Source organism: Arachis ipaensis, chromosome B06 (assembly GCF_000816755.2).
Source record: "Arachis ipaensis cultivar K30076 chromosome B06, Araip1.1, whole genome shotgun sequence".
NCBI lineage: Eukaryota > Viridiplantae > Streptophyta > Magnoliopsida > Fabales > Fabaceae > Arachis > Arachis ipaensis.
The window spans coordinates 119,057,924-119,067,048 of record NC_029790.2 but is presented as its reverse complement, the minus strand read 5'-3'; positions in this window follow the sequence as shown (position 1 = coordinate 119,067,048).

The window sequence follows — 9,125 nt, the reverse complement described above, 5'->3', positions numbered from 1 at the left end:
AACTTACATTTTTTTAAATTTGTTTGAAAATTTTATATAATTTTAAATATTTAAATTTAATCATTTCTAAACTAACAAGATTTAAAGTTTTATAATTTTTTATAATAATTTGTCTATAATTTTTAGTTAAAAATTCACAAACAAGTTCAATTACAAAAATTGAACAAAATTAAATTAGAAATCGAAAGAGCAATTATTTACTTAACATTTATAATGAATTAAGGATAAATGATTTATTTCACATTTAAAAACATAAATTTAAACATCCAATCTAAGAACATGTTAAAGCAATTATACCGTATGAACTACAAGTCTACAACAAAGAAAGTATAACTTGTGTATACCAAAAATAATTATATTACGTCAATTTCTAAGTCATGTTATGTTCCTATCACTAAACATTCTATTAGAAAAATCATCATAACTAGCAATCCAAGATTATACATAAAAAAGAAACTTAAAATATTTTTAGCAAGTTGTCAAAAACAGCAACAAGACATTACATTATACAATCTAATGATACACAAGAACAAGCTCAATGTTTATTGCATCAAACATTCAAAATTGTTTTATAATAAGCAAGCATTACTCATTTGAACGTTAAAACAGCAAGTACTTTAGTAAGATTTTGCAACTCGTCATCGGAAAATTTCAAAAAACGCCACAACGACATCTTATTACTTTAGCTGACACAATTTATTAGCGCCATATTAGACGAATGCATGATTATTCAACTTAGCTACTAATTCACTGGATCAAAGGTTCAACCATAGTTTAATTAGAATAACCGAATTATAATAAAATATAAATAAACACACAAAACATAATTATATTCTAATATAAACCTTAAAATCTCATCCAAATTAAAAATTCTACATCAACCAAAGTGTTATATAATCTCATCCAAGTTCGCACAAGTCAAATAACAAAAAAAATATCCAAACAAAATTAATAAGTAGGCAGCAATTAGTATGCAAATAAATAATAGCTAGAACAACAAGTATGAAACAAGAACAATAACAGGTAGGCAAATAAATTCAATAACTACAAAGCAAAAAATTTAATAACACCTAACAAAAAAATTAGCAAAAGAATTATTAGCAAAAATTGAACAATTATTAGCAAAAAATTTAACAAATCAACATGAACAATGACAACAACAACAACAATCACTAACAAATCAACAAGAATCATAACAGCAATAATTATGAGAACTGAATAATTATTAGCAAAAAAATAAAGTAATCAAGAACAATAACAACAAATAAATCCAATAACTACAAGAATTGAACATCTATGCAACAACAACATAACAATTAACAAGAAGAATTGGCAACAAGAAGAACAACTAACAGAGGCTAAAAGCGATGGCAGACGAGAGGTAGAAGACGACGGCAGAGCTCACAGAGTGGTAGACAGAAGAACTCGTAGCTTCAAGCTCTGGGAGAGGAAGGGGACGCACAGTTGGAGAGGGCAAAAAGGGGTTATGGCAAAAAGGGGGTTAGGGTTTTTCATTAAAAAAAATGAAATCAAGATGGAATAGGAAGAGGAATGAGGGCAACCTACTTGAACGACAGGAGAGAGACACAACTCCAGCGATAGAGGGAGTAAAAGCGGCAGCTCTTCCAATGGTAGCGGAGACAGACGGAGCAACTCCGTTTGAGGCAACAAAACACAATACAAGCGACTTGACATAGACTTTGGAGGAGAATGGAGGTGGACAGCACTGGTGGAGGGTGGCCGGAGGGGTTGTCGGAGGTAGTTGCAAGGAGAAAGATGAGAGAGGAGAATGGAGGAGAGAGAAGAGTGTTCTCGAAAATGAAAAAAGAGGGCCGCATATTTTAAATTTAGATCATGTTTACTGTCATATTTACCAGCAGATAAATTTGAACAGTAATGCACTGCGAATGACCAAAACGCAGTGTTCCATTAATTGAGCTTTACCGACGGATAAATCCGACGGTAAATTCCACGGTAATCTGGATGCCAATGTTTCTTTTTTTTTTTCTCCAAATAATACTGACAGATTTACTGTTAGAAAATCTAATCCGACAGTAACTTTTTTTACCTAACAAATTTATTGCTAAATCTGCCAATAAATGTACCGCTAATGTCCGACGCTAAATCTAACAGTAAATCTAACGGTATTCAATATTTTTTTGTAGCGGAAGCTATATCAAATCCATTGGCCCTTAAGCATGCCCTTTAGACTTTTAAAGTGCTCAATACAAGCTCTCAAGCATAGATAATTGATGTTTTCACATCCGAAGGAAAGCTAATCAATAGCAGCAACTCAAGGACTTTGTGATAGTTCGTTTTATGCACCACGAATTTTGAATTATATTATATTTTAATTTAGTAAAATTATGCTATAGTAGCTATTTTTGAAGCAAAAAAAAAAAAAAAACTCATAAAAACTTAAAAAATTGTGCTGTAGTTGCCGGTGCTAAATGATGAGTGGAAATTGAAACTCATGGATACCGGCAAGTACATTAGATCGCACAAGTAATGCCATAGTAAGTGAATATCATTCTCACGAGAATTAGATGATTAAACAAGAAAATATCAGATTAAAAATCTAATTAAATTAATTACCCCTGTTGATGATCAAAGAGGGGAAGAGAAAATCTTGGAATCTTACTGAGAATCTTGAGAATGCTTGAATGCTTCAAATAGTGAATCTTGAATATTGATTGAGAGAAGACAGTGATGATGAGAGTCAATGGCTTTGGAGATGCTTATGTGATAAACCACTATTTTATAGTTTATCTTGTGTTTAATTAAGTGGTTTCATCAAGTCTTCACCCACTTATTCATACTAATTGCATGGTTTTATATTTCCCTTCCTAGTTTTACTCTATGGTTGAAAACTTGCTTCTTAGAGATTTTTAATTTGTGTATTTTAATTCTCCTTTATACCATTCGATGCCGTGATCCGTGTGTTAAGTGTTTCAGGCTTTATAGGGCAGGAATGGCTTAGAAAATGAAGAGGAAGCTTGCGAAAATGGAAGGAACACAAGAAACTAAGGAGATGACCAGCGAGCATCGACGCGCACGCATGGCTCACGCGTGCGCGCGACATGGAGAAAATTGCAGCGACGCGTGCGCATGCCTAACGCGTACGCGTAGATTGAAGTCTGCACAAAAGACGCGCACGCGTGAACGACGCGTACGCGTGACAAGGAAATTCGCCAAATGACGTGCACGCGTGACTAACGCGTACGCGTGACCTGCGCGATCTGCAGAATTAACAAAAAATGCTGTGGGCAATTTCGAGCCGCATTTTGACCCAGTTCTTGGCCCAGAAACACAGAATAAAGCCAGAGAACATGCAGAGACTCAAGACACATATACACACATTCTCGTTAGGATAGTTTTTATGTTTTAGATCTGAATCTAGAAAGAATTTACTCTTCCTCTAGGTTCTCTTTACATTCATAGTTTATTAATTTATTGCTTTTGCTTTTGGATATTGAAGAGTCATCACCTCCATTGAAGATACTATTCTAGTTTGTTTCCTTACTTGCTCTTTTATTTATTCATATTCTTAATTCTTGTTTAGAATGGTAATTGGATTATTTTCATGGATTGTTAATGCAAAGGATTACTTTTACTTTTAATTAATTTTGAATCTATATTTTATTTAAATTATTATGTCTCTTTTCTATTCCAAACTCCCAATAACGAAGATGGTATCTATGTCAATAGAGTAGATTCCCTACTTAACATGTGGGTTGATTAAGAGAAGATACTTGAGTTGGAATGCTCAAGTGGTTAGTTAAATTGGAAGTTGTTGGCTAATTCTGTATTTACTAATGCTAGACCTTCCCAAGGGAGAGGACTAGGATTTGCGAATAAGAATTAGCTCAATCACTTGACTTTATTTAGTAAGGGTTAACTAAGTGAAAATAACAACCTCTTTATACTACACTTGAGAGAATTCCAACAAGGACAGAACTTCTAATTAATCATTCCTCCAGTGAAGGCTTTTTAATTTGAATAATATAAATTTCTTTTAATTTTTATTGCAATAAATTATAATTGTTTATTTTCTCTTAATCAACTCTCAAAACTCTCGGAAAACTCCTGATTAATAAATTAGCACCCTTTCTAGCAACTCGTTGGGAGACGACCTGGGACTCATACTCCCAATATTTTTATTTTAAACTTTTGTGACAATCTTCTAAATTGATGCGGCGGATTTCTGCTGGTTAAAAGCTATACTCGCAACGTTATTCTTATATTACAATCTCTTAATTGGTCTAACTTCTGCCACGCACCATTATGCTCTTAGGATAACTAATCTTGTTTATTTATCTTAAATTTTGCAAAGATTTTTCACAACAAAACCTTTAGTAACTGATTTCCAATTCCTTGACTCCTTAGTTTCTCAAGCATTAATTAGGCATCACTTTATTAGTCAAGAGATTAAGTACAAAAATTGATTTTTTTATTCAAATAAGATTTAAAAGTAGTCCTTATGTTGAATTATATGTCACGTATTCAAACTAGTCCTATCCAGTTAAATCTTAAAAGAAAACATAATTTTCAAAAGTTGTTCTAATTCGAATTATATGTCACTTATTCAAAATTAGAGTGATTGAAAATCATATATGTGCCACACACTAATTGAACCATTATTCCTAGCTGAATTCAAATAGTCATGTGAAAGAGTTTTCAAAACTTTGATTCAAATATCAAATTTTCTAATTATAATACAAGAATCCAAAAAGAATTAGCTTACCTTCCAATTCACTGATTCGAATAAAGAACAAATAACTCAATCATGAAATAAATTAACGCAAGACTTCGAAATAAAATAAAAGTAGATTAATTATCCATAGAAAATATAAACAAAGCTCCTAACTCTTTGACAGAGAATTAGTTATACATGAAAAAGTAAGAAAAACAAAAAGAAGAGTAGTCTGTGGGCTTGATGATCTCCTCTGTGAGCTATACTAACTTATTTATAGCCTAAATTCTAGAATTCAAATTCAAAACAACTAAGCTTATCTTTAGGAGAGAGAAACTAACTATTTATCTTCTGGAGAGAAAGATAAATAATTGACTTTAATTTAAATTTAAAAATAATAATTCAAATCAAATCTTAACAACCAAATCTTTTATGCTTCTAGAAAGAATTAATAACTAATCTTCTAGATATTCAACTATTTTGAATGTGATTGAGGCTTTTGATGATATGAATAATTAAGTTTGGGCTTTAATTGTTGCATCCTAAGAGTTGGAACACACCGGGCTTGCATTTTGAGTGTCTAGGGCGTTGTTTTATTGTATTCCAAAGATGATGGTGGTATATGGTTGAAACTAAATGTCCACTATAGACATATGCATATCATTCTAAAGCTCTCGACATAGCTTTCTAACACAACTAAAACTTCCTCATTTGGACTTCTATAACTCAAGTTATGACCGATAGAGTGCAAAGAGGTCAGAGCTAGTGGACATGTACACCGGGCATATGTGTTTTGGGCTCCAGTTTCCTTTCCTTTGGGCACGCTTTTGTTCCTTAGGCTATGCTTCTTGGGCCATGCTTTTATTTCCTTTGTGTTTTCTTTGTAAAATATTACCACTGTTAGTTAACAATTAATATATATTGATATCGAAAAATAATCTTACCAAGTTTTTTTTTAAAAAAATTATTAAATGATATTTTGGTAAGTAAAATTTAATGATAAAAAAATAAAATTTTTGCTAAAGGATATTTTTATAAAATTATTTTTTTTGAAAAATAGATAAAGTTAACATTAGTTAACACAAAAAATTTAAAATGAATTAAAAATAAGATTTTTTAAAAGTTATACGGAAGAGAATGTATATTTTACAAATAAAGAAAAAAAGAGTATTATTTTAACATCTCTAAAAAAGACAAGTAAAATTTTCTCTTAATTTTATGGTTAGAGTGACTTTTCTCTCAATATTAACCGTTAGTGTTAAATTTTATGTTTGTTAATTATATAATTTAATCAATATACATTACCTAGTTTATAATTCTTCAAGATAATTATAATTAAGTTAACAATGACCAAATTGTTTAAGTATCATTGCATTTAAGAATATTTTAGTTGTGATACACGAGGCGTGCAAAAACTATGTACACTAGCTCATTCAATCATGTTAAATCATACATACCAGGGATGATAAAACTCCCAAAACGTGGAGATTTATGTGAAAATAATCGTCCTAAATGAGAACTCGAAAATGAGAAATTTTTTCTGCCAACATGAGGAGGGGTAAAATTTTTTCGAAGTAAACGCAGGGATCCGAACGAAATTTTCTGTCTCATCTCTATTAATCCTGCGGTAGAAACTTGTTCTTTTAACTAGTTTTCCCTCATAATTTCCGTCTTTATCCTGTAATTCTGGCTGTATGGTTTAATGGATAATTGAATTCATATTGGTGTTTTTTTAAGTTTTTAACTCAAAATACTTGTGTTTTAGGCATTACGACGATAAAGCTGCTGAGGCTGCACAGGGCTTTTGGAACTGCCCATGTGTTCCCATGCGAGAAAGGTAGGAATATTTTTATAACTACTGGAACATATATGGCTCCTCTGGAATTAACTTATCAAGTTCAAAGATATATGTTTAGAGCAAGCAAGTTTTATTACAATAAGATATTGTCTATCTAAATTAGATTTAGGATTGTATTGATAAAGATTCAGTAAACTGCTTGTATGTCATTCTTGGCTGTGGTTATGCAGTGATTATGCTATGAAAACAGAAATATTTATCCATAAAACAACTGTATCAAATGCACAAGTATAGACTATAGCCATGCAGTTGGTTTGCTAAACCTAATATATTGAAGAATCAAGATGTAGGTCAAAATAAACTCTGCCTTAAACTGTTGTCACCGCATTCTTGTTTGGTCACATTAGTAACCTGGAGTTCTTTTCATAGTTTCTGTTTTGGTCACAAGCAGTGTTACTTTAGCTGTTCTGATTACTGATTAGTAATATGATGTTCTGATCCCCGGTGAAGTTTATGCTATAGAAGCCATCATATATTTTGTACTTTTGTTGTTCGTCAAGAAATGTGGATTAAAATATATGAAACTTACGAAACTTAGTTATGCCCCCCAAATGTCTCACCTTGATTTTTTGGTCACAACTCAGTTATTATCATTTCATTTGGCAGGAAGGAGTGCCACTGCATGCTCTTTCTCACTCCTGACAATGATTTTGCAGGCAAGGAGCAGGTAAGTACCTTAATTTCATTCGTTCTAATTAGGGATAGCAAAACTCCCTGAAACGTGGGGATCTCCGCGGGGACTGCCCCAAATGGGGATCTGAAGACGGAGAATTTTCTCCGTGGGAATGGGGATGGGGGTAAAATTCCCTCGAAGCAGGCGCGGGGATCTGAACAGGGATTTTTGCCCCGTCCCCACTAATCTCCGAATTACTAAATTTATTTAAATATCTTTAATAATTTTTTTAATGTAAATTTTTTAGTCATTTCCAATCTCTTCTCTCCCTGACTATGGTGTGTTATTTTATATTTTTAGACTTATAATCTTGGACAATACTCCATTTGTATGTTGTAATAATATTTTGTGATTTTTTAGATTTTTTATTAAAATTTTTATATAAGTTATTAATATAAAGGGATGGAAAATGGGATTCTCACGAGAGTGAGGTCCTACAAAAAATGGAATGGAGGACATCTACGATGTACGATGAAAATTTAGATAGAGACAGAATAAATTCGAAGACGAAAACGGAAAGTAGAGAAGCATCTCTCGTCCAGTCTTGCTTTAATACATTATGATTTTTTTATTTTTTATTAAAATTTTTATATATATTATTAATATAAAGGGATGGAAAATGGGATTCTCACGAGAGTGAGGTCCTACAAAAAATGGAATGGAGGACAATATTTTTCTACGATGAAAATTTAGATAGAGACAGAATAAATTCGAAGACGAAAACGGAAAGTAGAGAAGCATCTCTCGTCCAGTCTTGTTACCATCTTTAATACATACTATAAAAATGTTTTTGCTTTCATAAAAAAAAGAAGATACTAAAAACTAAATCGTTGATTTAACTAATAGAATTAGAAATTTAAAAATTTAAATATTTAATCGACAAAAATTCGGACCAATTCAATTAATTAACTGATTGTTTGACTTTTTTTTTCTAATTTTTAATCAGTTTATTGTTCATTAATTTTTATCTTGAATCAAACTGATCTAATGATTGATTCCCAATTAATTCAGTTAAATTAACGAACAATATAAAAAAATAAAATATAGTGAATACTAATGTAGCTAGTTGATAAATATCTTATATTTGAAATTGTATCCAAATAAAATAATCGTCTACAACACACATTTTTTTTAAATGATTTTAGATTTTCAAATTTCCAATTTTATTAGCGTAAAACCTCTGCATTTTTTCCCCTAAAGGTTATTTATTTTCATAATTACGTTATAATTAAACTAAAGTTTTAACAAATTGATGTGACTCAAAAGTGGCGATGAGAATAATATATCAGATGGAATATTTATTGCCTATGCAAGCCTACTGATACAAAGATACCGAAATTCCCTTGTTTACAGAAGTATAATACTGAAACATATTAATTTAATTAATAAATTTTGTTAATCAAACCCTACACTATAAGTGTTTTAAATATGGGCGGCTTCCGCGTTTAAGTTACTCTACTTTAGCTCAAAGAACAATTCCTAAGATATAAAAGAAACTTGTCAACTGAACAATATATATATATATATATATCACAATCTTCCTTAAGTATCAATAATCACAACCAATTACATACGTTTATTTCTTGATAGCACTATGCCTTTTAATCATCATCCTCTTACATATTTCGGTGGGAACCTTTATTCTGCTTTAATTCTTTAGATATGGAGAATAAGCATTATTCACTCGATGTATATTATCTATATATATGGTACGAAAATTTTGTTACAAGAAAAGGTAGGGTATGAAAATGGAAGGTTCTGTATCATATAAAATTATATATACAAAATTTGAGTTAAAAAACTAAAATTATTGTTATAATATTTATGTTATGATACTATTTTTTCAAAAAAATTAAATTAATAAAAGAAAATATATAAATAATTATACACGCTCCTCAAAT